The 17,495-nt window shown below is 34.6% G+C and overlaps 1 pseudogene; it reads left to right on the top strand.

The window, feature by feature from the left end:
* The first annotated feature begins 560 nt into the window (after window positions 1-560).
* LOC136235424 (disease resistance protein RPV1-like) lies at window positions 561-7,815 on the top strand (annotated as a pseudogene).
* The last annotated feature ends 9,680 nt before the right edge of the window (window positions 7,816-17,495 follow it).

Raw genomic sequence — 17,495 nt, forward strand, 5'->3', positions numbered from 1 at the left:
CTTCAACTTTTTTATTTTGAGATTATTTAGATGAAGTTTGGTAAAGAGGGAGAAAGTTAATGTTTAGAGAGAGAAAGTTCCAAAAAAGATGATTTTCGAAAATCGAAAATGTAGTTCCATAGAAAATATGACATTGAACAACTTTAATTCTTGAAAATTTTCATTTTCAGGTCGTTAAAGATGATTTTAATAGCATTAATCCAAGTGTGAAACCTCAATCCTCATTTTGACAAAAAGTAAACCACAGTCCTTTATCTGAAAATTAGTAAAACCACAAGGATTTTATTTGAAATTTACCCTTAAAAAAATCCTCATATTGCGTTTTCATGTCAAAAGATGGAAACTACTATTTAGTTTTTTTTGTTAAAAAAAAAAACAGCAAAGGTCTACTTTTTTTTATTTATTAAAGTATCTTATCGCAACAGTTAAAACAATCGGACTCTTTCCTATTTTATTTAGGTTTTTTTTTTTTTATAAAAATGACATATTTCATTTCATAGAATTACAAAGTACAAATACAGCAGGATAAAACTTCCTATCCATACGGGCTATAGAACCACAAAGAAAGAAAATAGACTACGAAGAGTAAGAAAAAGACTACAAATCCTTTCATTTTTTACAACCACATAGATCTGTAGATCTACAGATCTATGGACAAGATAAATGTTTTATGCTCTTGTTAAGACCAAAAAAATAAACAATAAAAATATAACCAAAAGGTATAGATGCGACAGAAAAGGGGTTCCAGAAAGCATATACTAGTAGGAAAAATAAAACTGAAGCTTAAAAAAACAAAACTTAAACATAAATGGGAGGAGTTTCTTTCTTCCTCCAAGCGAACCTGAACAAAAACGAAGGAAGCCAGACGGTGATGGTGGTGGAAAGCTGGAGAAGATGAGCAAAGGGGAAGAAGAAAGTGTAGCTCATTTTATTTAGATTTGACTTGAAAAAGTATTAGTGTGATTTCTCTGTTTTGTATCTTTGCAAGAAGCTATTCATGGCCGCGAGCTACTGCTCTTCCTCGCTCACACCGTTGTCTTGTAATTACGGCCGTCGACATCCGTTGCTTTAAACTTGCAGAGGTTTGTCAGCTTCTAAATTAATTCCTCTTTTCCTTTTCTTTTTGTCTTGTTTGATTGGGTCAATGAAATTGATTTGTCACGTTCTACAGTAAATTGATTGGTCGCTACACTTGTATTGATCTCCGCCTTCATTATTATTATATTTTCCTGATTATTTGTTTTGTAATTCTCAGTTTAATCATTTTATTATAATTCCCTGTTTTGCATTGTTGTGTGTTTTTAGGTGATCTCTGTTAGGGTATTTGCTTTTTTCATTGATGGCATCGTCTTCTTCTGCTGCTGCTGCTGCTTCACTTAAAAGGAAATATGATGTGTTTCTTAGCTTCAGAGGGGAAGATACCCGTTATAATTTTGTTAGTCATCTCCACGAGGCTTTGTGCAGTAAAAGAATCAAAACCTTCATTGATAATGACCTTGAAAGAGGGGAAGAAATAACTCCTTCTCTTTTGAGAACTATTGAAGATTCTTTTATTTCTGTTATCATTTTCTCAAAGAACTATGCATCATCTCCATGGTGTTTAGATGAAATGGTTAAAAATTTTGAGTGCAAGAGAACTCATGGACAGACAATTTTACCAGTTTTCTACCAAGTAGATCCATCTGAAGTGGAACAACAAAGTGGATGTTTTGCAGACCAATTTTAAAAATCAATTGGCAAAGTTGCCGAGATGGATAACTCACTTGAAGGCTGTTGCCAGCTTATCTGGATATGCCTCTCAGGATATCCGGTATGTCTCGATCCTTAAGTTCTTCCATCTTTAAGGTTGTTAATGGAACACTATTTAAAGAGCATTTGTATTTGATGCTTAGATGTAAATGCTTTTCACATTTATTATGAAGTAGAAAACAAAACATGCACATTTCAGATAGCTTTTTATTAGCAAATTGTGGTCCTGGCACATAATATTATCTGTGAGGAACTTGAGCTACTAAATAGAAGGTGGTTGATGGCATTTAACTGTATCCCATATTAGAAGAGTCTTTATCTTGCTAGATCAAAACATAGAAAAACACTACTAGTTAATAAGTTCTAGTACTTAAAACTATTTTCACTAAACATTGATGCTTTACGTGTTTTATTCCATCAAAGCAATTCTAAACTATTAACGGATAGGAATCCCTTTTAAGTTTTAACCAATGTCATTCGGTTGTCAGATTTGGTACTTTGCTTAATAATATGGTGATCTTTGTACTTTGGTATTCAAGGATAGGCTTTCAGAAAAACAAAAAGGATGGACGAAAGAAGAAAAAAGGCAATAGAAGTTGACTTGATTTTTTTTTCCCCAAAATGACGCTTTTAAGATCTGTTGGAAACTTCCTTAAAAAAAAACTCTCTCTTACTTTTAGTTCATTTATTTATTTTTGTCGTAAAAGATTATTAAATTTTACTTAGTGGAATCAGATTCATTTGTTATCCACATGACTTAAGCTAATGAGAAGTTTAAATAATTAGTGAAGTTTTGTGAAGTGTCTAAAACTCTAGATTGCTGAAGTTTTGTGAAGTGTCTAAAACTCTAGATTGCTGAAGTTTTGTGAAGTGTCTAAAACTCTAGATTGAATTGAAAATCTGGTTTTCTGAAGTCATGGTATAGTTACTATGACCTATAGTCATGAAAATGATATGTTTGAAATAAGATTCAGCTCTTTTTTTCCTTTTGAATAGGTTTGAGGCTGAACTTGTGAAAGATATTGTGGAAAATATTTTGAAGAAATTGAACCATGCATACTCGAGAGATTTGAAGGACTTAATTGGAATAGATTCACATATTGAACAAACTAAAAAGTTACTACGGATTGGGATGCCAAAAGTTTGTATTCTAGGAATTTGGGGTATGGGTGGTATTGGTAAAACAACTGTTGCTGAAGTAATCTTCAACACTCTCTCAAGTCAATTTGAAGGTTGCTGCTTCCTCAAAAATATAAGGGAAGAAGCAATACGCAGTGGGCTATGTGGTCTGAAAGAAAAGCTTTGTCAAGATGTGAATGACATTCTCCAAAGAAAAAAGGTGTTGCTTGTTCTGGATGATGTGAATTGTATAAACCAATTAGATGAGCTAATTGGAACACAAAATTTTGGCTTGGGTAGTAGAATTATTTTGACGTCTAGAGATAAGCAAGTTCTGAATAATAGAGTTCATGAACTATATGAAGTTGAGGGATTAAAAGATGATGAAGCTCTTCAACTTTTTTGTTTGAATGCTCTTAAGAAAAACTATCCGACTGAAGAACATATGGAGCTATCGAAAAGGGCAGTTAATTATGCTCAGGGCAACCCATTAGCACTTAAAGTTTTGGGGTCTTTTTTATTTGGCAGAGGGAAACAAGATTGGGAAAGTGCATTGGACAAACTATCTAGAATTCCTCGGCCTGAAATTTTCAATGTGTTGAGAGCAAGCTTTGACACACTTGATGATGAAGAGAAATGTATATTTCTTGATATTGCATGTTTCTTTAAGGGGCAACAATTTGATTTTGTGAAGAGATTACTGCATGGTTGTGGTTTCTCAGCTAGTATCGGAATTAGTGTTCTCATTGATAAGTGCCTTATTAATGTCTGTGAAAACAAGCTAGACATGCATGACTTATTGCAAGAAATGGCTCATGAAATTGTTCGCCGAGAATCAATTGGAGAGCTGGGGAAACGCAGTAGATTGTGGAGTCATGTTGATGTGTTCCACGTTTTGACAAAAAATCTGGTGAGAGCCTTGTGTACAATGTACAGTTACCTCATGAACGTAACCTTAAAATAAACTTTTGCAAGTTTAATTACATGTGGAACTGAAGCTTTATTTATTTATTACTTTGAGCTGTAGGGAACTGAAATGGTTGAAGGGATATTTTTCAATACATATAAAATGCAAGAAGTGAATTTGAGTTCCAGAGCCTTTGCTGGGATGCACAACCTCAGGCTACTCAAAATCTTCAGTGCTGGAGTTGGAAACAAATGTAAATTGCGTCTTCCTGATGGCCTTGAGCTTCTATCCGATAAGTTGAGATACCTGCATTGGGAAGAATACCCACTAAGCTCTATGCCGTCAAATTTTCAAGCAGAAAATCTTGTTGAACTTAACCTTGCATACAGCAATGTTAAAAAGCTATGGTCAGGAGCACAAGTAATATTTTATCTTCACGTTTTTAGCCTCAATGCAGCTTAGTGTAAGTAATTTATTTAAGCCAGTTTTATTGGTTGTGCAGCATCTTGTGAATTTGAAAGTGATGAATCTCAGTAATTCTAAGAACTTACTTACATTCCCCGACCTCTCGCTGGCCAAGAATCTTGAGAGCTTTAATTTTGAATATTGTACTAGCTTGGCAGAAGTTCGTCCATCGATTCGGTTTCTAGATCGACTTATATATTTGAACATGAGATGTTGTACGAGCCTGATAAGCCTCCCAACTCGCATTAAATTGAGATCTCTTGAGACCCTTCATCTTTCTGGTTGCTCAAATCTTAGGAGATTTCCAGAGATTTCAGAAAACTTAAAATATTTAAATTTAAATGAGACAGCTATAGAAGAACTTCCTAAATCAATTGGGAAGGTCAGTGGCCTAATTGCATTGAATTTGAAGGACTGTAAACAGCTCCGTGATCTTCCAGAAAGTGTGCATTTGTTAAAATCTCTTTTGATTATTGATCTTTCTGGCTGTTCAAATATTACCAGGTTTCCAGATGTTGGCCCTGAAGTAAGATACTTGTACTTAAGCGAGACTGCAATTGAAGAGATTCCTTCTGCAATTGGTCTTCTCTCCAGGCTGTTATGCTTGGATCTTTTGAACTGCAAAAGACTAGAGTATCTTCCTAGTGATTTTTCTAAGTTGGTCTCTCTAGAGCAATTGGTTCTCTCTGGTTGCTCTAGCATAACGAAGTTTCCAGAGGTACCGATGCAAATCAAGATGTTGTTTCTAGATGGGACTGCAATAGAAGAAATCCCCTCATCCATACAGGATTGTTTTGAACTTGTTGAACTGAATCTACAAAACTGCACCAGATTTCATACTCTTCCAAGCAGTATTTGTAAGTTGAAACATCTACAAAAGCTTAATCTTTCAGGCTGTTGTATTTTTGAAGATTTCCCAAAGATTTTGGAGGATATCAGTTCTTTGAGGTATCTGTATCTAGATGGAACAGGTATAAAAGCGTTGCCCTCACCAATTGAAAAGTTGAAGGCTCTGTCGAGTTTGGAATTGAAAAATTGCAAATATCTTTGCCTCTATGGCATAAAGTTTTTTGACAATCTGCCTGAAGACTGATTGTGTATGCAATATCTACGGAAGCTATATCTCAATAATTGCGGTTTATTTGGTGTGCCCAATGGCATTGGTTGCTTATCGTCACTGGAAGCTTTAGATCTAAGTGGAAATCCTTTTACAGAAATACCTTTAAGCATCAAGAAGCTGTTTGAGCTGCAATATCTTGGTTTGAGAAACTGCATTCATCTCAAGTCATTACCTGAGCTTCCTCCAAACCTGAATAAATTAGATGCACACGGTTGCTTTAATCTGAGGTCAGTGTCAATTGATCCAAGGGAAGCCCAGGGGAACATTTTTGAATTCATTTTCACTAATTGTAACAATTTGGATAATGTTGCGAGGCATAAAATCATGTCATATGCCATAAAAAAATTTCAACTTTATGCAGAACTGCTACACGATCCTGTATGTTTCTCTCCATCTCTCTCTCATTAATTGCTTATGGACGCACCATAGTAATATGTCTCAAATTTCATGTTGCAGATGCCTTCTGTATTAGCAGGGGAATCTAGTTTTTGCTTCCCTATAGCTGAACACTATACCGAATTTGAAACTAAACTTTGGATCCTACCTTTTCTTGGAATCACCAATTTCGGTTCTATAGGGTTTCAGTTTAATGCACAGAACCTGTTCAATCAAGCTATACAAGCTGGTTCTACCTCCGATGCTTCACTCCATTCCGGAATCAGTTTCCACCCTACTGATGAGGAACTTATCACCCATTACCTCCAAAAGAAGGTGACTAACACACCCATTTTGTTTGACCCCATTGGTGTTCTTGACATCTACAAGTCAGAGCCTTGGGATCTCCGAGGTATGATTTTCACTATAACTTCAATCTTCCTACGATTTCACAAATACACTAACATCCTTTCAAAATAACTTTACACTTTCTGATCCCGTAAAAATGTCTGCTTTGCTCTGTTAAGGTCAAATGGGGAAGAAGAATAGATTCCATTCTTTTGTAGGTGGAATAGATTGATATCATTTTAGCAAACAAACAGAACGGTTTTATGGTGCTTGAAAATATATAACTGTGTCGTTTGTGTGTTTAGATAAATTGAAGTTGAAGACAAGAAATGACGACTGGTACTTTTACAGTAGGGTGTATAAGAAGTATGCCAAACGTGCAACTGAGAGAGGATACTGGAAGATGATTGGGAAGGACCGTTCTATTCACTGCAATTCTCAAATTGTGGGTTTGAAGAAGACCCTTATATATCATCTTGGACAGCCTCCTCAGGGTGAGCGCACCAATTGGGTTATGCATGAGTTTCGCCTAATAGATGAGGATTTGGAGAGTGTTGTCCAAGTGAGATCAAATTGGATTGCAAAATTTAAGTTTCTTCTTCCTAATTTTTGCCTATTTATAATAATTCTTACCATTTGTGTTTGCTTGTCCTTGGGGAAGGATTCCTTTGTGCTGTGTAGGATTTTCCAGAGAAGTGGGCCGGAGCCAAAAATACCAGCGCCACATGTGCCAGAATTGGCGACTCTATTACGGGTTGAAGAGAGGGTGATGAATGGAGTGGTGGTCTTAGATGACATTAACCAGGTTTGTATTTTTTTTTCTTTTTTCTTTTTGCAATTATCATGAATCATGTTCAACTCTTTCACTAGATGGATAGGCTAATTGAAGAGTTTCTAGCAAACACTAAATTGAGGATAATACAGATTAATAGTCATGTGGAAACTATACTAAAGTTTACATCAAACCAAATTTTCTTAATTGTGAAAAGTATGGAAGTAATTGACCCTAGGAACAGAAACGGACGATTTGTCTTTATTTAAATTAAAGTTTACAAATTCTTTATTAATTAACGGGATAAGGTCCAAATTTGCCTCTATAGTTTTTGAAAGTGCAAAGTTAGCCCTAACATACCAAATGGTATAAATTGACCTTAACATTTACAAATAAGATCAATTTTCCTGAAAGTGAACTTTAGGTATCGATTTAGTCCATAACTCTGCTTTTTTTTCTTTATCAAATTAGTCCAAAATGACACTGTCATCATTTGATTTGTGGATTTTTGAACTGTTTTAATTTTCTATGCTGACATGTAATTTTCGACTGATTTGATTATATACATATATATATAACGAGTTGAAGAGCTAAATTTAAGCTACATGGCCTCCTACTTATTAAGTCCAAACATTTCTGATAAAGCCGTAAAGGACTTGAAATATTTCCTGATATGGTTTGGGTGTGACAGGGGTGTAGCAAGGGATGTTCAACTACAATTGAGCTGCCTCCAGGATGGGTTAAACATGAATTTTTGGGTTTTGGTCTTTTTGCTGTATTGCATTCTCTAGTGGGAGTGAATGGCTTGGTTTCCAAGTGAAATGTAGATACCATTTTAAAAATGAGTATGGAGACCTGAAAGACGTCGATTGCCAGTTCGGGGGCTGGTATGATTCCAGAATTGTGAAACAACCACATATGTTTTTTGGGTATGATCCATGTTTAGATGTCAGAAAAGATGATTGCTTTGAAGATTACAATGAGGTTACAATTCAATTCTACCTTGAAGACATTACTGGTCATCCTTTACAATATTGCTGTGTGGACAGTTGTGGGGTAGTGAGGCTTTACAAACCGGAAAGCTGATCCGGTAGAACAACTCAAATGATAAAGAAGTATGGTTAACTCAAATGATAAAGAAGTATGGTTAATTACACGCGCCGGAAGTACCATTTGTAGAATTGAATTGAATTATGCCAGACTGTGCCAGGATGTTCCAAGAAAGTGCATACTAACCCCCAATATTCATGGAAGATCTCTATTATTCTCTATCATAAAATTTCAATTTTTTATTTGTTAAGTTACACTATAACTCAGATACTCGAAACATTAATATATCATGAAATTATTGAACTTGGAATAATGTACGTTTAGGTCAATTAAAAATGGCTTAATATAACATGAAATCTGAGCTGGTTAAAAAAAACGGCTGATCTCTTGAATTTTAAGGATGTTTTATTAGTCGTGTGGACTTGCTTAGTGTTTAGTGTGGGGTGACTAATAAGACATCCCTAAAATTTAAAATTTACGTGACAATCGGTTTTGGAGGATATTTAGGACTCATGGTACTTTGTTGGTCGGCTTGATAAACCGATTGTTACAAACGGGAAAGCTCATGAGCGGCTCGATAAAAACTCGGCTCGATTCAGCTCGATTAGTAAACGAGCCACTTGTGAGTACGATTTACTGGCTCTGTTCGTAAACGAGCCGAGCTTGAGTAGACCAAAGCTCGTGAGCAGGTTCGATTACAACATCTATGAATAAATTTTAGTTTTGTAGAAAACTATATAGTTTCGTATTAGTTCACAAATATCTAAACTTAATATTATTTCATTTGCTATTAGATGAGTTCGTTTACAAACATAATAATAAGTAATAGATAAACTATTTGTAAGCATCTTGTTTATTTATTTACGAACTTTGCGTGTGAGCTTGTTTATGTACACAATTAAAGAGTTATTTGCGAGCAAACTTCACAAATATAATTAACGATTTATTCACAAACAATTCATGGTTAGATAATTTTCTTAATGAAAATAAAATAAAAATAAATAATATAAGAATTTGTTCGATTTGTGCCTACTTTTATGCGAGGCGAAATTTTTATTATTGGGGCAATTAAGAACGACTTACTAGAGAAATTTATGAAATCGCATGATCTTAAAAAAAATTCTAGTATTTTCTAAACTCTTTAATTTTCTTCGATAATTTAAATCAAGATTACATGTTGTCTATCTATAGGTCTTAAAGAGTTAATGGAAATACAAAATTTATTTGTATGTCCAATTATCCCAAAAACATGTTTACCAAAATGGTACGGTTCCTAACAAGATTTAAAAATGGAGCTTTCTCATACTATTAAAAAAAAAAGTGAAGCTTTCACACATGACTAATTAATCATGAATTAATAGTTAACGTTAACAATCTTCTCTTTAACTATTAATTCCATATTACTCTTCATTTCCTTATATCTTGGTGGGAAGATTGTGTAACACAATTTGGAGTCCGAAGAATGGCCTATAAAACGAGTTTTCGGACACGAAATGAGGTGAAACGAAAGCCTAAAGTGAAGTATAGGATGTTAGGAACAGGTGTGTGAAAAAATTGAGGACAAAAACAGGTGTGGCTAATGGATTTATTGGATTTGGGAACACAACCCGCAAGAATAAATGCAAAGAAAGAAAACGACAAGAATAAATGCAGAGAATGAAAACGACAAGAATAAATGCAGAAAACGAAAACGGTAAGAATAAATGCGGAAAAAGACAAGAATGAAAGTAGGGAATGAAAACGCCAAAAATAAATGCAGAAAATGACAAGAATAAATGCAGAGAACGAAAACGGCAAGAATAAACGCAGAGAATGAAAATGGCAAAAATAAAGACAGAAAATGGCAATAATAAATGCAGAGGACGAACATGGCAAGAATAAATGCAAAGAAATGAAAAACAACAAGAATAAATGCAGAAAATAACAATAATAAATGCAGAAAACGAAAACGGCAAGGATAAATGTAGAGTACAAAGACGTTACCCAGAAAATGTCCCAATTGAGATCCTCAACGGCATAATAAATGCATAAAACAACAAGAATAAATGCAAAGAACAAAAACGGCAAGAATAAATACAGAAAACGAAGACGTTACCCAAAAAAAAGGTCCCAATTAAGATCCAGAAAACGTAAATCAGTTACAATACCCAAAAAAACGGATCCAAATCGATACCCAAGAAAAGTAAACCGGTTACGTTACTCAGAAGAACGAACCAAATTGATACCCAGAAACACGAATCTAGAAAACAATACCCAGAAATAATACCTAGAAACGATACCTAAAAGTCGTATCTCCAACAACAGAATTATAGAATGAAGCCATTACTCAAATAGTGAAAATATAAATAAAAATATTTTTAGACCTTTATTAATACATAAAAAAAATTAAAGTAAAAATATGAAACATATCTATACTAATATAAGCGGAAAGAAATCAACGACAACTTTTTTTTCAAATGTAAATTATTACTAAACATAAGGGTTAGACTATATTTACTTTGTTTTTTTTGATAAAGTAAGCCTTACTTTGTTTTTTCCACCATTGAATAAACTTACTTTGGTCCTGTTTGGTAAAGAGCGTTTTGAGATAAAAAGAGCGATTTTGACCAATTTTAGAGGTTTGACCACTGAAACCTCTGATTGGAGTGTTTGGTGGAGAGAGGTTTGAGAGAGAGTTTTGGGATGAAAACGCTAATTTAGAAAAAGCTCTTAAAAGGAGCTTTTTCAATTAGCGTTTTGGAATATTAAAATTAATGGACTTCTTTAACCCTAATAGATAGACTCCCTCTTCTCCTGCGCCAAAATTAATGCCCTTATTCGTCTTTTTGCACAAACCGCTATTATCAATCAGCTATTTTTTACCAAATAGGTCTACACAAACAGCTAGTCAAATCATCTAGTCAAATCAGCTAATGTAATCAGCTAACAGCTAACAGCTAATTCCCAAACATGGCCTTTGTTAAAGTCCACCATCATCGAATGGTGAAAAAAACAAAGTAAACTTTGCTTTGTCAAAAACAAAGTAACCATAGAAGACACCCTAAATATAAATATATAATTTATTGTATTATAATTAAAAATAATATGATTGTAATTTTCTTGCTATCTTCCACAAATTATTACTTTGTATTTGTGGTTAGTACAAAAGACTAAATAAAATAAAATAACATTATATAAAATTATATAAATATTCTAATTTTAATAAAGTAAATTGCACCATTTCACTCCCCAAGAAAATTTGGGCAAATTTTCAACTTATAATACTTTTCTAGCCCCCTCAAATTAGCCCAATACTGCAACTGATCTTCCGTACTTACATTTTTAATAAGTACCCACTCAATTTGTTTATTTAGAACAAATAACCTCTCCAATTGCTCAATTGGATCAAATAACTCCTCAAATTAGCTTATTTAGAGCCAATGACCCCTAAACTCCCAAAAAACATTCAACATAATATTACATTAGAAATAAAAAATTTCAAATTATCAATTGTTACATCTAACTAATCTAGTGATGTATTAAGTAAATGGCCAAAAAAAAAAAACTCTCAAAATAACCTATTTGAGGGATTATTTATTCGAAATAAACAAGTTAGGAGATTACTTATTAAAAGTGTAAATACGGGATCGGTTACAGTATTGGACCAATTTGAGCGGACTGGAAAGGTATTAAGCCAAAGACAAATGAAACAGCATTTTATCCTATTCCCGTAGGGATTCCGAAAACACACACACGTTGGCATTGGTTTCCTATAAATACACGCCCGACTATTCTCTCTTTCAATAAAAGATTTCTAGCGCACACAGTTCTTCCCAGTTTGTTCCATTCAAATATTTTGGAATTTGGATTTGGCTTTGATTTTTGCTCATCTTCTTCCAGTTCCAGTTCCAGTTCCAGTTCGAGTTTCTCCGTCAAGACTTGCTTGCTGGTGCGTTCTGTAGTCACTTGATTTTCCGACGACGACGTTTGCTCCATTCGAATCAGAGTTTGCAAATTAGGGCTTAATTTGTTCCATTCGAATCAGACTTCACTACATTCTGCAATCAATCGAGGAGGGCTTCAATCGGATCAATTGCTTTTGTTTGTATTGTTTTCTTTTAACTTGAATCCTTGTTATATATATTGTATTCGATCTACCAAATGGAAATATATTTCAAATTCATGAGTCAGAAAGACTATGTTTCAATTTCTGTAAATCAGCCTTTCATTTCAGTTTCAGAATTTAAGCAAAAAGTTTATGAATCCAAATATAAAGGAAAGAATAATTCTGGATTATGTTTCGGTAATGATTTTGATATCACCGTGATTAATGCTCAAACAAACAATTCTTATGATGATAATATGTTGATTCCAAGTCATACCAAAGTCTTAATAAAAAGGGTTCCCGGAGGAAGAGGGTGTCGATTTATAAACACTAGAGCCATTGTTGTTCCGGGTTCTCATATTCCCAATTCTTCTGCTAATTGTAACAAAAGCAGTTCTGTTACAAATCCGGACATCGGAGAAGAAGAAGCCATACCGCCTAAGAAGAACAAGATTTTTCCCAATTCTTCTACTTCTGCCATTGCTACAAGCAGTTCTGTTACAAATCCGGACGTCGAAGAAGAAGCAGTACCTTTTAAGAAGAACAAGATTTTTCCTGTCGAACTATTATGTCGTTTATGTAAACAGCCAATGAAAGATGCTGCTTTTACTAGATGCTGTTGCTATAGCTTTTGCGACAAATGCATTAGAGATCATTTGATCCTCTCAGGCTTTAAATGTGTTTGTGGAGCGAATGATATGTTAAATGATTATCTCATTCCTAACATCACTGTTAGACGTTTGATTAATACCATGCTCCAATCTGGTTATACAATCCCACGACCAGATGTTCCGATAGCACAGCCTCTCGAGATAGGAAAGAAGAAGAGAAAGAGGGAGGGGCAGTTCTGAAAATGTTGCCTTATTTGAAATGTAGTGAAGTGCATATAGAACCTGAAATGTCGTTAGAAATAAAGAGAAGTTTTGTTAGATTCTGAAGGTGAAATAATCCTGAACCCAACTCTTCAGGAATCATTCCTTCAAGTTTATTCCGCAAAACGAAGAACAATGTTAACCGTCTCAACATTCCAAGCTCTTTTGGGATTCAACCTGACAACTGATTTGTTTCGAGCTGCAACTGTAAGAGGTTTTGGCCATTCGAAAAAGGATACAGAATCGAAGCAGATATGTTATTATTACTCAACTTAAGCTATTTAAGATTTGTTTTAGGTCTACTATGTATGTAAAAATGGTCTTGTATAGAGATGTTTTGGCATGTTAATGAAATTTCAAGTTGAAGTTGATATTCTTTTGCCTTGAAATCTTACAATTTTAGCAGATGTTTTGGTATATTTCAAATGGAATCACAGTATATAAAATGCTTAACTACTCCTTATTAGTCGATTATGTTAACATCATCCTTTGAAACATTAGTACTGTCAACACATTTAAACATCAGGAATAATAACTTGCATTTTCCGAATACGCATCTTCAAGCTCAAGAACATGATTAAAAGTCCGTTTGTTTTGGCTTTTTACCGCTCCTGTTTGGTGTTTCATACCAAACAATAGCTCTTGAAATGTTTGGTGTCATCTGCTAATTGCTCTTTTTGAAGGAAAATGTTGCATTTCTCAAGGACGGCTCCAGTATTTTATAGGCCTTATGTAGCTTCTGTATTCCATTTTTTTTTACAAATTTAAATTTAATATATATAAAATATAATTAATTCTTGACTCAACAAGAAGACCAATTGAAGATCATTTTTTTTGGCAATTTGCAGAAAACGAAACAATTAATTGTTATATGCCTAACTTTGTAACTCATCCCTATTATTTGTTAAGAAAAAATTTATGAAATAAATTTTGAAATTTCTTAGTGTGTTATTGTTGTTAAAAGACTATGACTAATAAGAAATGAGATAATTTATATTATTATTATCGAATTTTTTCATTTCATTTAGTAGAGTGTATTTTTTTTTATATATATATGATTGTTATTAAATTCAGACATGATATAATAATTATTTACTGAGATAATTTTTCAACAATGAAAATCTCAAATATTATTGTATTATAATTGAAATTAGTTTTGAATTTTATAAAGGAAAAATTAATTTTTTTTTAATCAGAGACCTTCCTAAATGGGATGCCCTAGATAGCCGCATATATGGCCTCCCTCTGGAACCGTCCCTAGTATTTGGTTTTGAACCACGTTTGTTGTTCTTATATGTTTTTCATCAAAATTACATCCGTCAACTCTAGTGTTTGAAGGATATATCCAAATGGTAATTGAAGTTTCTACATTGTTGGATATTTCATGACGATTTCGCCTATAATCTTTATCTTATTATATTTTCATCTTAGATTGAAAAAACTATAGAATTCTTTTAGCAATTTAAATTTCAAATATTTATAAAAAAAAAAGGTTAAAGTTGATAAACAATAAACATCAATCACAAACAACAAACAATAACAATTTAACCAAATAGACTCTAAAGTGGACGGTTGGCTTCGTAAAACTATGCTACCGAATAGTGAATTAGTTTTGTAATTTTTATTTTTAAACTAGCTTTTTGTAGGTTCCAATTTACTATAGTAAATCTTTTGTAGAAATCCCAATTAAAAAGTAGTCTAAAGGGATGATGTACAAAAATTGGCTTATGGTTTTTGGAAAAATATCAATTTAGGCTCCACGTATAAAATACTACCAATATAAGTTTAACGTTTAAAAAATGATACCAATTTATGTTTCGATAACGGAACGTGACACGTCATTCATATAACTCTGTTAGGTTCTGTCAATTGTATGTGGAAAGAGTAATCAGAACTTAACAGAATAATATGAATGACGTGTCACGTCCTATTATCGATATCTAAATTAGTATCATTTTTTTAACGTTAAGTCCATATTGGTACTATTTGGTACATAGAACCTAAATTAATACTTTCCCAAAAACCATAAAGATATTTTGGTACCATATTACTAGTGATTTACTAAACCCAACCCTAATTTTACACTTCTAGCCCCGTGAATAGATCGAAATACCATTTGCACTAAATTTCAAAAAACCCAAAACCTCTTAAGAAGCCGAAACGATTTTTGCTCAAATCCGGACAAATTAGTGAGCCGAATCATGGATGGTGATAGAAACCGTAAAGGAAAAGCTAAAATGGTACGATTTACTGCTTTATTTCATTGATTTATGGATCGTTTTGGATCTGTTGTGATGTTTAAAAATTTCGGCCGGAATCGCAGTCGGGCGTATGAACATCACGCCCGATCTGCGGTTCGGGCGTATGAGTATCACGCCCGACCAGTGGTTCGGGCGTGATAGCCACATGCCCGAACCAATGGTAGGGCGTGATGCTCATACGCCCTAACCACTGATAGGGCGTGATGTGCATACGCCCGACCAATGGTTCGGGCGTGATTCCCTTACGCCCCCTTTTTTAATAAAAATTAATATTTTTTAAAATTTTAGTAAATTTAGTGTAATTTTAGTTTAATTATAGTAAACATTTTAGTAATTTAGTGTAATTTTAGTATAATTTAGTATAAATTGAGAATAACTATATTATAATTTTATTAGTTTAGTAGTATTTTAGCATAATTTTATAAATTTAGTATAATTTACATTATTTACAATTTTATTAATTTAGTGTAATTTTTTTTGTAGACGGAGCGGCCTACTAGGGGTGGGAAATCCATCCCGTCATCTGCTCGTCGTCTAGATATGGACGGCGAGGATGATACACCACGGCATACGAGATTGCGTGGTATAGATATTTCTGGTCGTAGGCGGAGAGGGGCTGCGACGGAGCAGTTGAGGAGGGGGCCGATTGCGGATCAGGCCGATATTCATGGCTCAGAGGGGGCGACTGATTTTGATGACAGAGAGACCGATGGCGATTCTTTTCAAGACTACCTGGATGTGGTAGCCCGGGCAGTGCGACAGTCCGCTGTTGCACATGATCGCGAGGTTGAGGAGAGCGATGAGCAGCCGACCCCGAGGAGACAGCCGACCCAGCGAGTAGGAGGTCGTTTTACGAGTACAGGTATTTTTTAGTATAATTTTAGTATAATTTAGTATAATTTAGTATTTTTTTAGTATAATTTTATAATTTAGTATAATTTTAGTATAATTTAATATAATTTAGTATTTTTTAGTATAATTTTAGTATAATTTAGTATTTTTTAGTATAATTTAGTATAATTTAGTATTTTTAGTATAATTTTAGTATAATTTAGTATTTTTTAGTATAATTTTAGTATAATTTAGTATAATTTAGTATTTTTTAGTATAATTTTAGTATAATTTAGTATAATTTAGTATTTTTTAGTATAATTTTAGTATAATTTAATATAATTTAGTATTTTTTAGTATAATTTTAGTATACTTTAGTATAATTTTAGTATAATTTAGTATTTTTTAGTATCTTTTTAGTATAATTTAGTATAATTTTGTATAATTTTATAATTATCAGGGACAAGCAAACGTCCCAAAGGTAGTGAGGACGAGAGCTGGGTAGTTACTGCACCGGTTGCTGGTGGTCCCGTTGATGGTTCCGTGATTCCTAGTTTTCTAGGACATGTTGCCTCACGGATGTTGGGAGGAGAGATTCGGTCGTTTCTGACATGCTACACATCAGCATGCCGAGATTTGTGTCAGTGGTTTTCTGGTGCGTCACCCGAGGTAAGAATAATATAGTGTGTCAACATTTATTGTAATTCGTATTTTTAACTATAAACATACAAAACATTCTGTAATTGTATAAATTGTATATGTGTCATTTTACAGCTGAGGGAGATGATCGAGAGGACTGGTTTGTCTCACCTTCCACGTGCCATGTTCAGGAACCTCGACACTCCGCTATTGACTGCGTTCGTGGAGCGGTGGCAGCCCGATACGAACTCCTTTCACATGCCGTTTTGTGAGATGACTATCCAGCTGCATGATGTGTGGCAGATTCTTCGGATCCCGACCGACGGTCCGATGGTGTCCGAGTCTCCCCCTACTGACTCGCTTCATGCCATGTGCATGATGATGTTTGGGGTGAGTCAGGCTGAGCTTCTGTTGCCGACTAGTCATTTATGGGGAGGTGGAGGTGTATTTGTTGGGGCTGTACAGGGGCTTCTCACCGAGGGTAGGGATGACGCTACTCGGGCCACAGCGTGGATGTGGCTTATGCTTGGATCCACTCTGTTTGTTGACAAGAGTGGAGATAGGATTAGGCCGGCCCATCTTCATGAGGTTTACAGCGGTGTCAGCGGGGCAGCTGGACTATCATGGGGGTCTGCCACACTAGCCATGTTGTACCGACAGCTGGGGATAGCGAGCAGAGGAGACTGCTCAGGTAAATGCGGATGTTTGACCCTACTGCAGGCATGGATATATGAGTATTTTCCGGTTTTTCGGCCGTATAGAGGAGCTCACCTGATCCCAGCTGACCATGCCCGTGCACTGAGATGGGAGGTCGGGGTACCAGGCAAGACGACCGCCCGACTAGATACCTTTCTGGGGCAGCTGGATCGTATGACGACGGCAGAGGTATTTTATAAAATTTTA

This window comes from Euphorbia lathyris, chromosome 7, assembly GCF_963576675.1.
Source record: "Euphorbia lathyris chromosome 7, ddEupLath1.1, whole genome shotgun sequence".
Classification (NCBI taxonomy): Eukaryota; Viridiplantae; Streptophyta; class Magnoliopsida; order Malpighiales; family Euphorbiaceae; genus Euphorbia; species Euphorbia lathyris.